This window comes from Aythya marila (genome assembly GCF_965140915.1).
Source record: "Aythya marila genome assembly, chromosome: 1".
NCBI lineage: Eukaryota > Metazoa > Chordata > Aves > Anseriformes > Anatidae > Aythya > Aythya marila.
Window position 1 is genome coordinate 192838619 of NC_139042.1, and position 17998 is coordinate 192856616.

Consider the following 17998-nt stretch of genomic DNA (forward strand, 5'->3'; position numbering starts at 1 on the left):
GATTAATAATGTTATTGTACTTTATCTATACAGATGCTGTTGGAGAAAGTGTAATGGATTAGATGGATTTCTGGTCTTACTCGGTGTGGCTGTTCGTATGCACAGTGAGCAGTGTGAGAGGTGTGATTTGCCTTATTTAACTCAGTGGGTTTCATTATCCTTTCATATGGGGATGCTTCTGAGACTGACAAAATGCAGGCCCAGAATAAATCCAGTGTACAATGCCCGTTCAGTCAGCACGGCTGGTTTCATATTAAACAGGAATCTTGTGGTAGCCTCTGTTGCCAGACTTCTGTTGCAGTAGCTGGTTCCCTCCCATATGAGCTCCCTTCATACAATGACTTTGTGTTCTGGAAGTTGTTCTGTGTCCTTTACCAAAATGTGAATTTTTATCCAATCATTCAAAGGTTATTGAATTTCAGAATGCCACAGTGCCAAAAAGAGTTGTGTGATGGCCCCAGACATCAAGGAGAGGTTTGAGACAACCATTGTGTCTAACACGTTGCATAGTGTAGGCTTTGGATTCAAGAGGCAGTGCCTTCCTCTGAGTCATTGTGCAAGCACATTGTTCAGGACTGAAGTTTGTAAAAGGAGAAAGCAGTGCCTTGCAAAAATTTTTCCCTACCATAATATTGCGTAGAAGTTTTCACATCAAAAGGATCAAACTGTACAACTGGTCCTTGAAACCATCTGTTGCCAGCTTGTAAACAACAAGCTCTGTATCTGCCCAAGCCTCATGCAGAGCATTGTTGTACGTATTTGCCAATGGCAAGACTTGTGGTACTTGGATTTTGCTCTGAACGGGTAGGGCATGTTGTGTGTGTCTATATTTCCTTGCCTACCAAAAGCAAAGGGCAAAGAGAATCTAGTTTGTAGATTTGATTCCTAACAATTTTTCACTTTACCGCTTAGCAAGCCAGAGTCCTGGGCTCTTCACGCTATTTAAAAGAGTTGATTTGTGCTAATTTACAGGTGATTGATGCTGTAGTCTGAGCTCAAAGTTTGCATGCACAGGAAATCAGTAGTACCGAAAACATCTGTATTTCTTTTTGACCCAGTGGACTGGAACATTAAGGACATTTTCTAATTTGTATATATGGATCAAAACCACTGATTTTAGGTTGAACAAAATGTGTTGTTTGACTTCAAATGTTGTGTTTTTAATTGTGATTACAAATACAGGAAATCTGGAAGCAAAGGACTATATTCACAAGAGGTTTTAGACACTACCCACAGAAAGGGTCAATTCACATCAAGTAACATCGTAGATAAGGAATCCTGGACTTCTAGAGACCCAAATTCCAATACCCTCTTTGTCTCATTTGGAGGAGGAACTTAGAAATCCTATGTCCTGAGGACTAGGTTACAGCAGCTTGAAGTATTTCACTCTACGTAATAAATATTCACTGAGCTACAGAAAATTCCTGGATATTGAGGAATTTAGGGTACACCTTGCTTCTTCATCCAGTATTTATTCTAGCTGAGCATAACTGCATTAACAGGGAAGAGTGAGGCAGACCGTTCCCGAATCTTCTGTGGTAGGGCAGTGACTCCAAATGTGCACTGCTCATGACCATTTATTCCCAAACTATCACGAGGCATCCCATATGTACGGTAATAGGACAATACAGGAGCATTCTGGAATATTTCTTATCCCTAATCAAGGTAAAGCCATTTTTACATTCTGTAAAAATAAAGCATATTTCCTTAAAATTAGTGTCTAAATATCTTTATGGAACTATGAAAAAGTTATTTTAGCTCTTTTGTTGTTGCTGCTACTTTCTTAAGAAGGAAAGAGCCAAAAATATTTCCAGGGTTGTTATCAAGAATAGAGTCTCATTTATCCACTTATTTACTGTGAAACTCCACAGGAAACTGCTGAATAAGTAAGGCTTGACATTATAGGAGATGGAAGAAATGAGCCTTCATTCATGTAGTTCATTTTTGCTCTGACAGGTGTGCAAATTAGCCAAACAGGAAAGTGCAGGGTTCTCTGTGCTCTCCACTGGGATTTAAGAAAGCTTCCTTACCAGTTCTCTTTCAGACTCCTTATTTCAGATTATAGAAGATGAGGCTCAATAGTCTTGAAGTTAAAATGCTGCCAACAGGAAAACCTTGTCCCTTGCACTGCTCTGATCATTCTGTTGTGTTTTTTTTTTGTTTTGTTTTTTTTTTTTCCCACTGCTACTTCAGGAATGCAGGCAGTCTGTACCCACCCTCTTTTTGTAGGCTGGTTTAGAGGAGAGAGACTGAATTGAACAGTTCAAAGGAGAAGGGAGATGAAATACATGCACTGAAAGACAGCTTTTTATTTTTTGGTGTTTTAGTGTCTTGTGTTTAGTTGGCTACTTCTTCCCACCTTCACTCTTTACTCTCCCTTCAGCTATCTCTTTGCTTGTGCAACTGGTTACTCTGCCTTCTCTAGCCATCTCTAATTACCCATTGCTTTGCTTGTGCAACTGAGCTGCTTATTTGTCAGCTTACGTTTGGTCCGTGCCAAATCAGCTTGCTATAGAATGACCTGTGAAGATAGGACATGCTTACAAGCATATATACTGGTAACAGGTATTATCCTTGCCTCGTATTTGGACAGCACTGGACCACAGTCAAAATACCAGATGCTGTTTCCAATGGATGGTATTTCCTGGATGAGAGGTAAGAAACTGGACTGAAAGAACCTGATGTGATGATTCTTTGTGGTTGAGGGTGCGTGTTCCAAGATGACTTTTTGAAAAGGACGGAAAGTTTCTTTCCATGTACCCATAAATACATATACTTAAACACTAAGATGAAGGTGCTATGTTATTTTTTTTTTCTCCACTTGAGCAGTTGCAATAACAACTGCCCACTTTGTTCATCCCAGGGTTGTTAAAATCATTTATAACAGAAATTGTCCCATGGCTCCATAAGGTACCTGGTGAATACTGAGCACATACTTCCAAATTAACAGTGCAGTGTCAGGTTGTGTAGGTAGCCGACACAACATGTTCGCCCCCTCTAAGGATATGTGGCTGTTCAACTGTTAGTACAGGCTGGGGCTAGTGATGCAAATTTTCTTGAAAAAGAGCATAAAGAGTGGGTTAGGACATGGGCTGAGCTGCTCTTGTTCTTCACGTTAGCCAGCCTCCAAGGTAGTGGTTCTAAATATCAATGATTTCCTAATTGCACAAAGCATAACTGTATGGCAAATACTAAATTTTATAGAAAGTATATATAATAACTTGATAGCTTGTAATTTGTATATATGTACACACATCCACACGCATAACAAAGAAGTTATCTTGCAGATGCTTTTCTAATTTTTATTTGTTCAATGCCATTGTGTTCAATATATGCCCCACATTTGTGTGCTATACAGAATCAGCAAAACTGTTTCAAGAGCACAACAATCCTACCTGGAAACTACCTTGGATATGGATGTAGATGTAGATGTAGAGCTTAGTGATATGTTTTAGTGGAGGACTGGTTAGTGTTAGGTCAGAGGTTGGACTAGGTGATCTTGGAGGTCTCTTCCAACCTAGATGATTCTGTGATATTTCCTAATGGTTATCCCATTCAGAAAACCTTTTCCAGCATGATTTCTGTGGACTTCTACCTTATGCGGAGTCCACTGTTAAATTGTGGTATAATCTCCACTTAGCACTTGCAATCTTGGGAGGCTGCGAGGGGACTTTAGCTCCTTCAGAAGGATGAGTATCTGATCTATCTTTTACTTTTCCAGAGGAAGCAATGACAGAAAGAAAATCTTAAAATCAATTTTTGTCTTAGGTAGAAGACAGAAGTGCCATTCCTGCTGCTGTTGACTGGCCTTCAGCAGGAAGGGTCAAAGAGCTCAGACACAAAGTACCTTCCACTTAAGTACTTTTTCCAGGAAGAAACAGAGAGTACCTCTTCCTGTGAAGGGACAGAAATAATGCTGTGCTGATTTTGAACGGCTTTTGATGTCGCTGTAAATGTCAGGTGTGATTTTTTTTTCATATAAATTCTCAGTACTTTGTACCTTAGCTTATACCAAAGGTTAGACAGCTTTTCTTTTTATCCCTTTAAGGAACCCAAAGTTTAAATCTTTAAAGTGCTGCCCCCACTCTTTTTCTTCTCAAAGATGCATCCATCACTCAGGAAGTTGTGCTGGTAGAACATAGAATAATTCAGGTTTTAGGGCCTGACAGAGGTTACCTGGTCAACAGCATCAGATTAAAGTTGTTTTGAAAAGTAGTCCTTCAAAGATATCCTATATACTCTTAAAAAGACAGAGAAGAAATAAAGGAGGAAATAATCAGAAGCAAGAGTGTGAGAAAAATATCTGGGGCTGAAACCCACAATGAAAAAATAAGGTCCCAGTCTTTTATGTTGTAGAATCTGTACATTGTGACAAAAATGCCATTTGGAGCTTTTTTTCCTCTTTTCATGGATGGTCACATTAATGTTGCTGAACAGAAATATCCTAATACTTATTTCTGGAAAAGTGGGAAGTGTTAGAAGAGAAAGTGGATGAAATTTTGGACAAATTCTGTTTTTTGAAATCATTCCATCTACTTTACAGCCCTTGCCTCAAATTCCACCCTTTCAGTGTAGTTCTGTAATTTGACAAAGTTCCAAAGAGCAATAAGTTGTGCTACAGATTATACCCTAGCTGCTCTTAAAATACATTAAATATTTGAATGCTGATTAGATCCATCAAATGTGCTCATTTATTAGCAATAAATAATGATCCTTTATGTAAAAGATGTGCATAAATTACTTTGATCTGCACATAAATTTCACTTCATTGTCCAGTATCTAACAGAAGCTGTTTCATCCTGCTTTCCACCAGACCAGGTGTCTTTAATAATCCCCTGATGTTTTTATTCTTCTGAATTGGCTTAGCATTTTTTGTCATTGTCCATTTCCTCACTTCTAGCTTCCTCTTCCATATTTCCAAAGTATGTAAGAGTCTTCCTGAATCCTTCCTATTAAAAAATAAAAAATAAAAAAATCCCAATCACAGTGATCACGTCCCACTTGGAACAACATGAATGAGACAAAACCCCAAGGTTTTTGGAGAGCTGTCTGCAATTATCTTGAAAAATCAAAGTTTAACTTCATGAAAAATGTCCTATTTAAAGGAAAAGGAAAACACAAAGCAGCCAATTTTTTGCATGATTTATTTTGTTGACATTTTTATCAAAACATATATTTTATTTTTGCAAAACGCCTTTCATTAAATATTTAGAAAATTCAATTTTTGACAAAAGAGAAAATGTAACATGAAGGTGGAAGCTGCTTAGCTGTTTCTTACTTTATTTTTATTTGTTATTTTTGACACTTCAGTGTTTATAAATGCAGAAAAAAAATGTACCAGTTGAGCACTGGGAACTCACTTATTTTCAGAGATTTTATCCACTGCTTTCTTGATTCAAGTGCCTAGTCCAGGATTTTGTAGGTACCTGTCTAGATGAATCACTGGTCGGATGAGCTGGTCAGATGGGAACTGGCTGGGCAAGAGGTCCTTGTGTTAGGCACACCTCTCACATGCATGGTAGGATATAGGATCAGCATGGGATCAGGGAGGACCCTACCGATGCTTAGCATCCCCACTCACTCAAGGCACTCCTCTGGATGAAGGCAGTCTGAAACCTGGGTCATTGCATGCTGTGCAGGTTTTTCTCTGGGGGACAGAGTGTAAAAAACCCACCATTTCAGAATTGCAGTGCTCTGTTCTGCCTCACTGGAATTCTGTATAATATCAGGAGCACTAGACAAGGAAATAATATATCATGTCAGCAGTGTTGCTAATTAATGTGTAAATCATTTTGCTCACTTTTCACCATCGCAAGATTGGCTTAAAAAAAAAAAAATTGAAAGATTTTAAAATGATATATGCGCCTGCAACTTTTGTGAGTCACTAAATTTCATGCTTTTCAAGATTTTCTTTGCCTCCAAGAACGGAATCTCATTTTAATTTTGAATGATAAATAAGTTTTCTCAGTCTAGGAATGGGGACAGTAAGAAAAACATCAAATACCATGATCCTGGCAATAAAATCCCGAAGAGTTGGCAGTCGTGGGTCAGAGAAGACAAGGCTTGGGAGGGAGCCAGAGCCTGCCTGTGAACAGCAGCAGCAGGCTGGAGACAGCTGTCTGGAATCTGTCTGGGCAGCAGGCACCCCAGGAGATGAGAGAGTCATGCAGGGAAGCAGCTTTTTGCTGCTATGGGAGCCATAACATCAGAGCTTGTTTCCACTTAAAGGGGTTTCCTGTTAAAACTACAACTGGCAAACCCTGCCCACGAAGATGAAATTTAGACAGCTTCCCAGAATGGCGCTACATGAGCAGAGAGGAGTTGCTCTGTGCATAAAAGCGTCTGTATTAGAAGGTTTGTTGGCACGGTTATGTGGTTTGAGAATGGGTGCTGGGTTTTGTTTTGTTTTTAAATTAGTGGAGGACAAGGCTATAGGAAAGGGAGAGGAGAAAGCAGCAAAGGGATCCTCAAGTTACAAATCTCTAGTTGTGACTGTTAACAATTGCAATATTAGGTCAGACCAGGATTCCCCAGGTCTTCAGACCTGTGTGGAGGTGAAGATGGCTGTTGGTAGCAAAGAAGTCTTCTGGTACTCCCATGAAAGCTGGGAATGCTTGTGGAAATGTATCGTGAAGTCTGTAGGTTTACAAAGCTTGGAGCACATCCCATTCTTTGAGCTAGGCTTCTTGTGCACAGAAGTCCCATCAAATACACTATTGATCGCCAGTTTGAACATGGATCTGAGGACATGATTGAACCTGAGGACATGTTCAGTCATATTATCTATCCATTTTCTGCTCGTCTTGGTGGCTGCAGTCTAGACATAAGTCATCTGGGCTGTGCTCAGGAAGACCTAAGTTTCAGAACATCTTCTGGTGGATAATTTTATAGAATCACCTAATTCTTTTCTCTTCAATTCACTTCAATTCAATTCAGTCCTGCTGATGTTTGTCTAGTGTAGAAGAAGGAAAGCTTGGATCCCTGTAATAGCATAATGCAGGTATTTAAGCTTCCACCCCTCCAGACAGGCCTGGAGGTGCTGGGCTTGAACACAAACTCAGGCCTAGGTTTGATGAACGGTTAGGCAAAGCCAGAGAAAAGACTGGCTGATCATGGAGATCACAACATCTGAGAGTGTGCTAGGCCTGACGAGGCCTGGGGCTTGCTGTGTGTGCCCGTACAGACTGCAGAGTCAGCCCAAAGGCAGCGAGTGCTGCTCAAGTAGTGACCTACTCGGGAGGAAAGCAGCATGTGGATGTGGTTACTAACACCACAGCTGAGCGTGAGTGTTGTGTGAGAAGAGCTGCTATTCCTCCACCTGTCTCACGATCTGCCCACGCTTTGACCACGCACTTGCTTGCTTTGACTATCCTCCCTCACACCCGTCAGGAGGATCCACACCATCCAGCTCAGACAAATCTAAATGGATAGCATCTCCTTCAGTAGGTCTAGAAAAGCGTCTGCTTCTCTTCCCTAATATTACAGTGAACGTGGCATTTGCTTTCAGAGATTTTCACATGAATTAAGTGCCTAAGGCTATGTCTGCGGAAATGTTTTCCTTCAAAGCTATAGTAAGGTTTTGAAGTGAACTCACTGACTACTCCCATTTACCATGTGTTGATTTGGTATGCAAAGCAGCCTTGGTGTCTGTGAACCAGCTTCCTTTAGGAGGAGACATAATCAGAAACTCAACGCCAAATGCACACCTAATGTGCTCCAGTGACTAATGAAGATACAATGATCTGGAGCAATGAGCAGGGTGACCTGGCACAGAGTCGTCTGGCATGTACTGCATATGCACCAGCTACTGGAAATCTTCTGAAACCACTAAAAATTTCTGCAACATCCTCAGTATGTTTTCTGCCATACAAAGGGCCATTTTCATTTTTTTTTTTCTTTTTTTTTTCTTTTTTTTTTTTTTCTTTTTTCAAAATTTCTCAGTGAATATTTAGATCAAGAAAAGTGAATGCCATGACTTCAGCAAAAAGGGATCTAAAATTGTACAGGTGTATATCAACAGACCCTGCGTGGTTATGGGATCTAGCAGACCACATAATGGCACAAACAGGGCAAAGTAGTTCAGGGGAAGCTACTGAGAAATGAAGACAGGAAACCTGACTGTACCCTCTAGCTTGCCTTGTTGGAAAGGGCTGAAAGACCTCCTCAGCTCATGGCTGCTTTTTGATGTGGATGTCTGTGAAGAGATTTTTGAAAATCAGTTTAGATTTTGGCATACTGGAATGGCAAGGGCGCAAAACTGGGGAAGAGGTGATGAATGTGAAAAGTCCCTACAGAGTGGATGAAGGCAGGAGTTTTCCCTTTGACTTTCAAAATCCCACAGAACCAATAGCAGGGCTATGGCTGTGTCCCAGGCAGAATATATGCCCCCATAAAACTCTGCTTATGAGCTCTCACCGCTATCAAAAAACCACTGGCATGTTAAAACACCTTGTTACTAGTGGCAACCATCTTCTGCTAGTCTAATTTCTGTCCTTTCAAGGAGTGGGAGGGGATAAAGTAGCATTTCTTGTTTGCTTAGGAAGCTACGGCATCCTTTGCATTCCTGCACGGGTCAGTCCTCCCTCAGCTGCTTTTGCAGCCCACGGTCCATGGCCAGGCACTTACAAGCTTGTCAGCCCTGCTGTAACCCAGTCTTCCCCCACGCTGGTACCTGGAGGCAGACCAGCCCCACCATCTCCTGCCCTCTCCTAACTGGTCACTTGCCCATCCTCATTTTCCCTCTGCAGAATTATTTTGTCTAGCTGGAAGATAAAAATAATTCACCATTTTCTAGGGACAGATCCTAAGAGACATTCTCAAGGGAAAAGCACTAAACAGCAGAACAAATAAATGAAGACTACAATTCTGTCATACAATGATGTTTCCCTGTACTGTGAAATAAAATAGTCAGAAATGGAGAGCAACTTTTTTTTTTTTTTTTCTTTTTTTTCTTTTTTTCCTCCAACCTGTGTTCTTTTTGCTGTTCCACCTCTCACAGAATAGCTATGTGTTGCCTCAGGACTTGTTTCCCACAGGGCTTTCAGCCATAAAGCACAGGGTGTAGTGTGTCTTGTGAGGAAGTCATGGCCAGTTTGTAGGTCACAGACCAAGAAGACCCAAACCAACATCTAATATGTCCTGAGAGCAGCATTATGAGGAGATTATATCTTTTCTGTGTGACTTGCCAGGGACATCTTAGTTCTTGCCTCCTGTAGTCTACTGCTACAATAAACTGGAGCCCTGTTGCTTAGGCAGAGTTTCTAATAATTGGGAGGAATTAGAGAGAGCTGTGGGAATGCACTGAGGTCGTGAGCACTGCTGGAGAGCCAAGTGCCTTAAAACACTGAAGTGAGATAATTCCCATTTCAGGTCAATACATATTAACAAAAAAATGAAAGTGAAAACCAAGGCACACCGACAGACAAAGAACATTTTAAAGCTGCAAAATTAGTTACTGGGAGCTATGGATACACTAAGTTTAGCCATCAAGCTTTTACACTCAATTTGAACAATTTGGTCTCTGCAAATTAACATTTGCCGATCTCTGTGATGTCCTTAGAAATCCTGGGACATCCCAGGCGTTTGCCCATTCCTTCTCTGCTGCTGTGCTGCTGCTTGCCCCTGACTGGAGCTCAAAGGGTTTTTCCCTCTGAACTCAGCCAGACCTGTTCCCACCCCAGTCCTGGCAGGATGACACGAGGCACCCCACAGCATGCCACAAGCACCGGGTCTCCCAACATGGACGTGCCGCTTATGGGACAAATTGCTTCCTAACCCGGAGTACAAGTGGTGTTTTCCATCTACCCTGACCTCACTTCCAGCATCAGCTGAGGTCATGAGATCTGGTTTCAAGATTGGAAGCAAAATTATTGAGAGTAAGTGCAACTCTAAATGCCATACCTACATATCTTTAACAACAAGGGACCTTTTCAGCATTTCAGCCTTTCCATGATGGTGGCCACTCCAGAGCCTCTCGCTGTTGAAGCTGCCAACTCCAGTGCCCCTTGTTTTTACCTTAAATCTGAGTAAATCCTTAAATTCAACTTTGTTTTTACCTTAAATCTGATCCCTTGTTTATTACCCAAGACCAACATGTTTATGCTGGGGTGATCAAGCAATGATCTTACTCTGTTTCTTCTATAATCCCGTCCTTTACCATATATCAGTTTTGTTCTTTTCCATTTCACTCAGTGTGAATGCAGTTCCGATGAGCCCTGTTTCCATGTTCAGAAACAGAAAAGCAAATGCAGCCTGGGGGCCTGTCCTCTTGGTTTGGTGCTTGTGTGCATGTCTCTTGAGTTCTTCAGACTGCTTCCAACTGAGACAGCACTGGTATTTGTTCAGGAGGTTTTCTGGGTGTTTCTGCACTAAAGACCATCCTACAAAAGATTTATCATTGAATGATAGAGCACCATCCTTTTGCAGGTGTGGGCTTATGGCAGGCAGCCCATCTCTGACAGGTCCCATCTGTGTCTGTAGCAATTCTCAACTAACTTTTGGCTGGCTGAGGTTGCAGTTTGGTTTCCTCTGTCAGCTTTGCCTTGTGTCTCCAGAGAAACGACACGGAGGAAATTACTGTATGCTAGATATGCTGCCCTGGTCGGTGTGACATCCACAGATAGCACTGCCTTGAAGGAGACATGAGAAGTTCACCTGATCTGAGTGCTTGTAGTGTCTCTCTGAGCTTAACACAGGAAGCTGCTGGGATCACTGCACAAGTTCTGGGACCTGGGGACAGTGCAAGGAGGTGGAGAGGAAGGGTTTGTGGCTATGACAATGTTTTTCCATAATTTATTACTAAAGAACTCAAGTTCACTTCTCAGCCAGTTTACACAACATAGAGATGTGAGGGATTTATGCACCCATGGCATCAAAGATCACCATTGTTCTCTTCTGTCTTGATTCCCAGACCTTGCCCATCATCCTGGTGTGACCCTTGCTGCCTGCTGATGCACATCAGCTCTCTGTGTCCGAGGCTGAATTCCTCAGCACTAGAGATAAGGTGTCCTTGATTGCTGGCCCGTGCCCATGTAATGCCTTACAGGGAAGTCATTACTAGGTATGGCTGAGCCAAATCTGCCCCTCAAGAATATCTTTTTTGAATGCAATAACCTGAAAAAAATGAGAGGAAAAAAAAAAAAAAAAAAAAAAACAAAGCCCAAAACAAAGCACAAAAAACATCAAGCAAACAGGACAAGGACCACAACACTAAAATACCTGCCCGCACTCAGGGTGGTGAAAGGCAAGCTGCAGCGATGAGAATCCTAAGAGACAGCATTGCATTTGGCATTCAGGCACTTGTGTGATCTGCATCTTGGGAATCCCTTAGCAAAATGAGGAAAGAGTTTCCAATCTAAAAGAAAAAAAAAAAAATGACAGAAACTGGGAGTGAAAATTCACCTTGTTTAATTTATGGTGTGTCCGTGCTTATATCCTCCATAAATCTTGGAGAAGAGGGGGCCAGTCATAGCTCTCCCACTCACCTTTAATCCACAGTGCTGTTTCTCTGCAGACTTGAAGTTCCAGAGAAATAGGATTTATCTTTGGATTTTATGTTTGTTTTTGTTGGTGGGAGAATTTTTCTGCTTTCTTAGCTGAGGGAAAATGAATCATTGTGCAGTGGGAGGCTCAGACACAAGGTTGAACAAGAATGAATTTCTTGTTGTTGTGAACTGGAGAGCACAAATCTCAACACCTTTAAGTAAATATTTGTTCACAAGCTTTTCACAGTCTTTTGTGCTAAGGGAAACAGAAATAATCCATACTGTCTAAAAATACATTAGGAGCCTGTAAAAATTGTACTTTGTAAATACACAATCATCTCAAATATAACACTGTATCTTCTTCCATTTGATATTTTGATATTCTGATAGTTTAATTATGAAGCATTCAGAATTGCATAAAATCTCATTTATTTTTTATATTATGTTTGAAAAGGTAGACATTTTTCATATACTCAAAGCCTAGAAAACTTCAGCATGTCTTTCACATATCATCACACAAACAAAGCACATCGTAGAGCCCTTGTTTTGTGTGAAATGTTTTGACTCAAATAGCTGGTGATGAATAAAGAGAGACAGGTATATATATGTGTGTGTATGTGTGCATATATCTCTGTATACAAAGACAGATTTGATATGTGGTGACTGTAGCACCCCCTTAATCAAATATAATTCAATTGCAAGTTATTGTACATCTCCTATCTGAAAATAACATGTTGTTAAGAAATGAATGCTATAAACAGGGAAAGAAAATCGGGTTTTGGATTGTTTATGCATTTGACAAGATGCTGTGCATTGTCATTGTCATTCTTCTTTCTCTATTAGAAAACAGTGAATTAATTTCTTCTTTCCTTATAAAATCAGAGAAACATTCTTATATACAGAAAACAAGATTGTGAAATTCCCAAAGTTTGCAAGGAATTTGGAAGGGAGATACAGGACTTGTAAACATGCTGAGCTGGCTTTAAAAGCTGATAAATTTCAATTTGCATGTGCCCATTCAAATCCATGTATAACCTTGCTATGGCAACAGCATTACTGGAGAGAATTAACATAGAGATAGACTTGGTATTACTTTTCTTCTTGTTTCAGACTGCTCAAATAACAATAGCAAGAGTGGAAGTGCCCATTGTGCCAAGAACAATAAAGTGGATGCACGGAGTCTGAGAATTCTTGGCAACAAATATCTCAAACCAATTAGGCCCTAATATGAAGTATTTTTAGATTTGGATTCCTTTCATTGGATGTGCAGAGGACAAGACTCCTTGGAGCAATTTGCTAGTTTTCTTTTTCCGTTTCTGGAAATGCATGCAATTCTTGGAAGTAGAATCTACTTTTGATTCTGGGAGAAATTCTTATTCATTTTGGATTTTCTTTATTTATTATTATTATTTTTTAATTTCAGCACACTAACCCAAACTGCATTGTGTGATATAATGAAAAAAACCTGCAAAATGTAGCAAGGGACTAGTGAGAGAGAAGACTTTCCTGGAAGTCTTCTGAGGAACTCCAGTTTTCTGAGGAAATCATGGTGTTCAGTGTTTTCTGTGAAACACAGAGCACCTCAGCCAGCAGGTCTGTAGGTGGTCATCATGGTGCTGCCTCTAATAATGCTATCTTGAACCTTGAAATACTTGTTCATGCTGTAGCACCATGAGTTCTCTTATCATGTGGGACTACATTTCCATTAAAAAAGGTGGGGGAAAAGACATGCATAACTCTTAAAACTGTAGAGTATGTGAATTCCAACCTCTTAAAAAATATGACAACTCTAATATATATTTGTTTAAAATTCTTAATGAATGGATCAAGAGCACAATTTTCAGGATCTGAATTTTATTTTTATTTTATTTTTGCATGGCATATTGTGCCTTTGCTCCATAAGAAAACTGCCTGACACTAGAAGCAATAACCACAAGGTAAGAGCCTGGACTCTAACATGCAAGGATTTCATTGGCTTCATTTTCTAATTCTCAGCTTGACCACAGCACAGCCATGGTTCTTGGGTAAGAAGGAGGACAATTTTGGTTCTGCCCCACACAGAACCCCATTCTTCTCCTGCTGAAATCAGTGATGAAATCCCTCTGAATTCAGTGGGAGCAGGATTGAACTAGCAACTTTCAACAAAGGCGTCATTGTTCGGCATCGCAGGGGTCTGAGATGCTGGTGATGCCTTTCCTCTTTGTGCTCACTTCCTCTGCCTCATTAAGGCTGTGGCTTTTGGTTTTTCAGCTCTGGGGTGTCTGTTTGCCATTGGGTGTCTGCAATGTTTTGTGGGCTCTGGTGTCTACTGCACTACAAGACAGATGTTCCTGGGAGTCTTGCAAACATGACTTCTTATTGCAGGGGAACGGGGTCTCTGCTCCTACTTTAAATGCATAAAATTTGAGATAGGGCTTGCATTACATTCCAGATCACATTTGCATGACTGATTATTTTTGCCTTTTTTGTTTGTTTGTTTAATGTCAGCAGTAAAAGGTAACTTAAACCCCAAGAGGCTGACTTAAGTGCCTTGCGTTGCTTTCGCTTTGTTGTGTCACTCAGCAGTGTTTCCTACACGCAGGACTTCAGCAAGCTTCATTTCCTGCGCTGAAGTGGTAACAAAACAGCATAAAGAGAGCCTGGGAAATTGAGAATTATGGGAGGTATCAAGACCTCAAGGTTTGTAAGAGGTCCCTGGAGGAGCACCGAGCTGTCGTTCCAGAGATCAGGTACAGGCACTAACAACCTGGTTAAGTAGGTGCAGGCAAGCCACAGGGAGAGTCTTCAGACAACTGCAGTGGACAGAGGAGGCATCCAGTGTCAAGAGGATAGTAGATATTTCTGTGAGTCTACGCTTTCAAAATGATACTGTTTTTTAGATTTTGATACATAATGATACTGATTTTGCAAGCTAAACTATTCAGATTAATTACCGTATATTTTCATTCTTTCTAATTACTGTAAAGGTTAGAGAGATATATTTGTTCCAAATTAAATTTTATTCTCATGCTCGAGTACATGCTTAGATTAATTCTACCTGAAGTAGGTGAACTATTTTGGTTTTATGAAGCAATCTGGTCAAATTTCCCAACTGGGCATTTTAAAAAGAGAAATCTGAGACATCAAGTGTGCTGCCCGTCCCTTGATGAAGAGACCTTTCCCCTGCAGGGAAATCAGCAGTTAATGTTATTCACTCTGCATTTCAAAAGCACTTCGGCTATAAATTGCAAAGGTATAGTTCAAATATATTTTTAATTACCACTATTTTTTTGAGGCTCTCAGAGGTGGCAGATAGATTGTTAGAGCGATGTCATATCTGGGTGAATGTATTTACTAGTGGAAGATAATAAAAAACAAAAAACAAAAAACACAACAGTCTCTCTGCTCTGGTATTTCCAGATTAGAAAATATTTTCTATATTTAATTCCCAAGTTATCCCCAATCCCTCTTGTCTTCTTGCTGAAAGTCTCCAAGCCAGCTGAGGAGGATTTGTCCCCAGCTTCCCCTGTTGCCCTTGGGAGCCAATGCCACAGCCCTTCCATCGCACCCCGACCCGTGGTCCCCTAGGACGTGGGATGAGGCTGGAGCATCTTCACGGCTTGGGAAGAAGCTCCCCATGAAGTGGCTGAGGTACTGCTGCCCACACCTGGCATTTTCAGCTGCACGCTGATGCCAAGGTCAAGAGCCACCAAACTCCTCTTTGCAGCAGCCAGCGTTACAGAGCCTGTGTATTGTATCCTGCCTTGGGAGACCTTGAGGAAGCAGCGTGAAAACCGTGTTTATGAAAGGATGTGAGATATAAACTAACACTCCCTTTCTGATATCTGAGGATTTATCTTGCAGTAAAATTCCTCCTGTGAAAGCGGCAAAAATTTGACCCTGGTGTTAATTAGGGATCGCATAAACCCCATTTATCTGAATTTACATACAGAAGAGAAGGTAGTATGATAAAAGAGAAATGTAACTATTCATCCCTCTCTGCAACTATAAACACAATTTTCACTGTGTTTATTCTTGACTGTCTACAAAGGCCCTGTGATGCAGAAAAGGGATGCTCGGTCCCCGGAGCACAGCTCTGTCAGGGCTGAGCACTTGGGCCGATGCAGTGAGTGTAGTGAACCCAGTGATGCTCTGCAGAGGAGGGCAGGAGCTATGGTCATGACATGGAAGATAAATCCAGGACAGGATTTCGAGTGGGAAGAGCTGTGGTCAGAGACAGGAGTCAGGAAGGAAGATAGTGTTTCTGAAAGAAACTCTGCCCGAGCAATAAGGATGAGTAAATGGGATAATTACCAGGAATTTACAGAAGCATTAGTGCAATCATGGGATGGACTTTACTTGATCAGAGAGGACAGTGGAGGAGCCAGGAGTAAGCTCCAGGTTAAGAGCTGGAATGATAGAGAATTTGCTGGATTTTAATAGCCAGGGAGAAGAATATTCATTTAGTTTTGAGATATCAGGAGACCCTGCAGGAGAAGAAAATGAGGGGAAGACATGAGTCTGGCCAGTCATTCACAGCTATTGATGAAGATGTGATTATAACTGGGAAAAGAGATTTAGATAAAGAGGTATAAAAGGAAAGCAGGATAACACCTCCATAGAGTATAACCCTGAACAAAACAAAAGGGATAACAGGAAGAAAATGTCAATAGGCAAAGGATACACCTGGCTGTTGAAGGCAAGGGAGAGGTAGAGAAAAATGGAAAAGCAACTCTTGTTCTAGAGAAAGAGGTGGAGGGGCCACTTCAATGCACCAGGGAGTGAGAAGCTGGTTGGGGGAAGAAAAGGAAATCAAAATACTGGGAGCAGAAGCCTTGAGATTTTGAGAAGCCTGGAGATGGGGGGAGGAGGGAGAGCAAGTAGTGAGCAGAGAGGAGGTGGAGCTGGGCAGGCAATTAAAATGCCCTGGGCTCTGGGGGACAAGGAAAGAAACCCACGGAAAGACTGGTTGGTGAGAGGCTGGGAGGGTGGGCCAGGGGGAGCGTGGACACATGAGCCAGAATAACAGTTGGGTCAGGGGGTTGCACTGGAAAACGAGCAGCAGAAAAAGTTTGGTAATTCATCTTCACACAAAGCCTTTTCCCTTCATATCTGAACGTGCCTGTTTCTGTCAGCTTGATTAAATCAGCCGGTTGATCTTATTTATCCAGGTGATGGGTGGGTGCTGATACATAGCCCTCAGGAGCACATAGAACCTATAGGAAGAACTGATTTATGGGTCAGCAGCCAAAATTAATAGATAAAACAAAACAAAACAAAACAAAACAAACATGGTGGTTCTAAACAAAAATTACTTTCCCACCATTCTTTGTTGTTGTCGTTCTGATGAAAGAACAAGAACAGAAACAAAATTCTCTGCATCCAATTAGAAGAAAAATATCTGATTCCAGGTCTTTGCGAGGAATGCTCGAGGAGCAAAGTAGAGAACTTTCCCTCCAGTTGATGCTGCAGGAGCCGGAGCTGTGCCGTGCCCCACAGGAGTGAGGGGGAGCACAGACCGCATGCGGAGAGGCCACATTTCACTCCTGGCAGTGGGAATTCAATCCCACTGCTCCCTGGTGACTCCCTAAGCCCTGGGCTGGCAGTCCTCTGCCCACCAAATTTTGTACAAGGCACAAAGTCCCTCCAACAGGGACTGGTGTGTGTCACCTGCCCGGCTGCTCTCCTCTCTGGGAAGGTAGGCAGATTCACATCTACCTGGTGCTCAGTTCAGGCCATGGCTTTTAATAAAATTCTTCCATCTGTCACAAGAATGAGTTAATGGGGCTGGAAACAAGAGAGGAAAAGAGTGATTCCATGGCCTGAGTCTGGTGCGACATGTAAAGACCAGGGGAACTAGTTAAATTTGCTTAACAAGGCCTCATCTTTTGAAGATGACTGAATTATTTGGGATGACCTAACACGTGGTCATCCCAAAGTGTCCCTGCCCATGGCAGAGATGTTGAAACTAGCTGAACTTTAAAGGTCCCTTCCAACCCAAACCATTTCATGAGGCTGTGACTCTACATCCAGCCACCCTGGACAAGGCACAGGACTTCCTCCCAGCTTTCATGCCAAGCCCAATGGGCACAAGGTGGCTGAAGCAGCACAGTTAGCAAACTATGGGCAATAAGCAGCAGCCACAGGTGGCACGTGTGTTTCCAGAGGCTCGGTGTCCCCCTCTGAGCAACAATTACTGGCAAGGACCACAGACTCATTTGCTGAGCTCATTGTGCTCTGGGGCAAGGAATATACCTTTTAGTCTAAATGCGGTGCTCAGAAAAGAAGAAATTAAAGAAGAAGAAAGGAGAAGAATTTAAATCTTGCCCCATGCTCTGCCTTTCTTGCTGCTCTGAAGCTGTATGGCTGATGGGGGTCGGTCTGCTCCCAGCTGCAGAGAGGTGCCAGGTCCCACTCCCCAAAAAGGGCTCCCCGATTTGCCAACCCGGCTTCCACAGCTGAAGCAGAGGGGATAAAGCTCTTGGCCAGTTGCTCCATTTGGAGGTACAAAACCCCCAAGCTCTCTGGCTCCCACC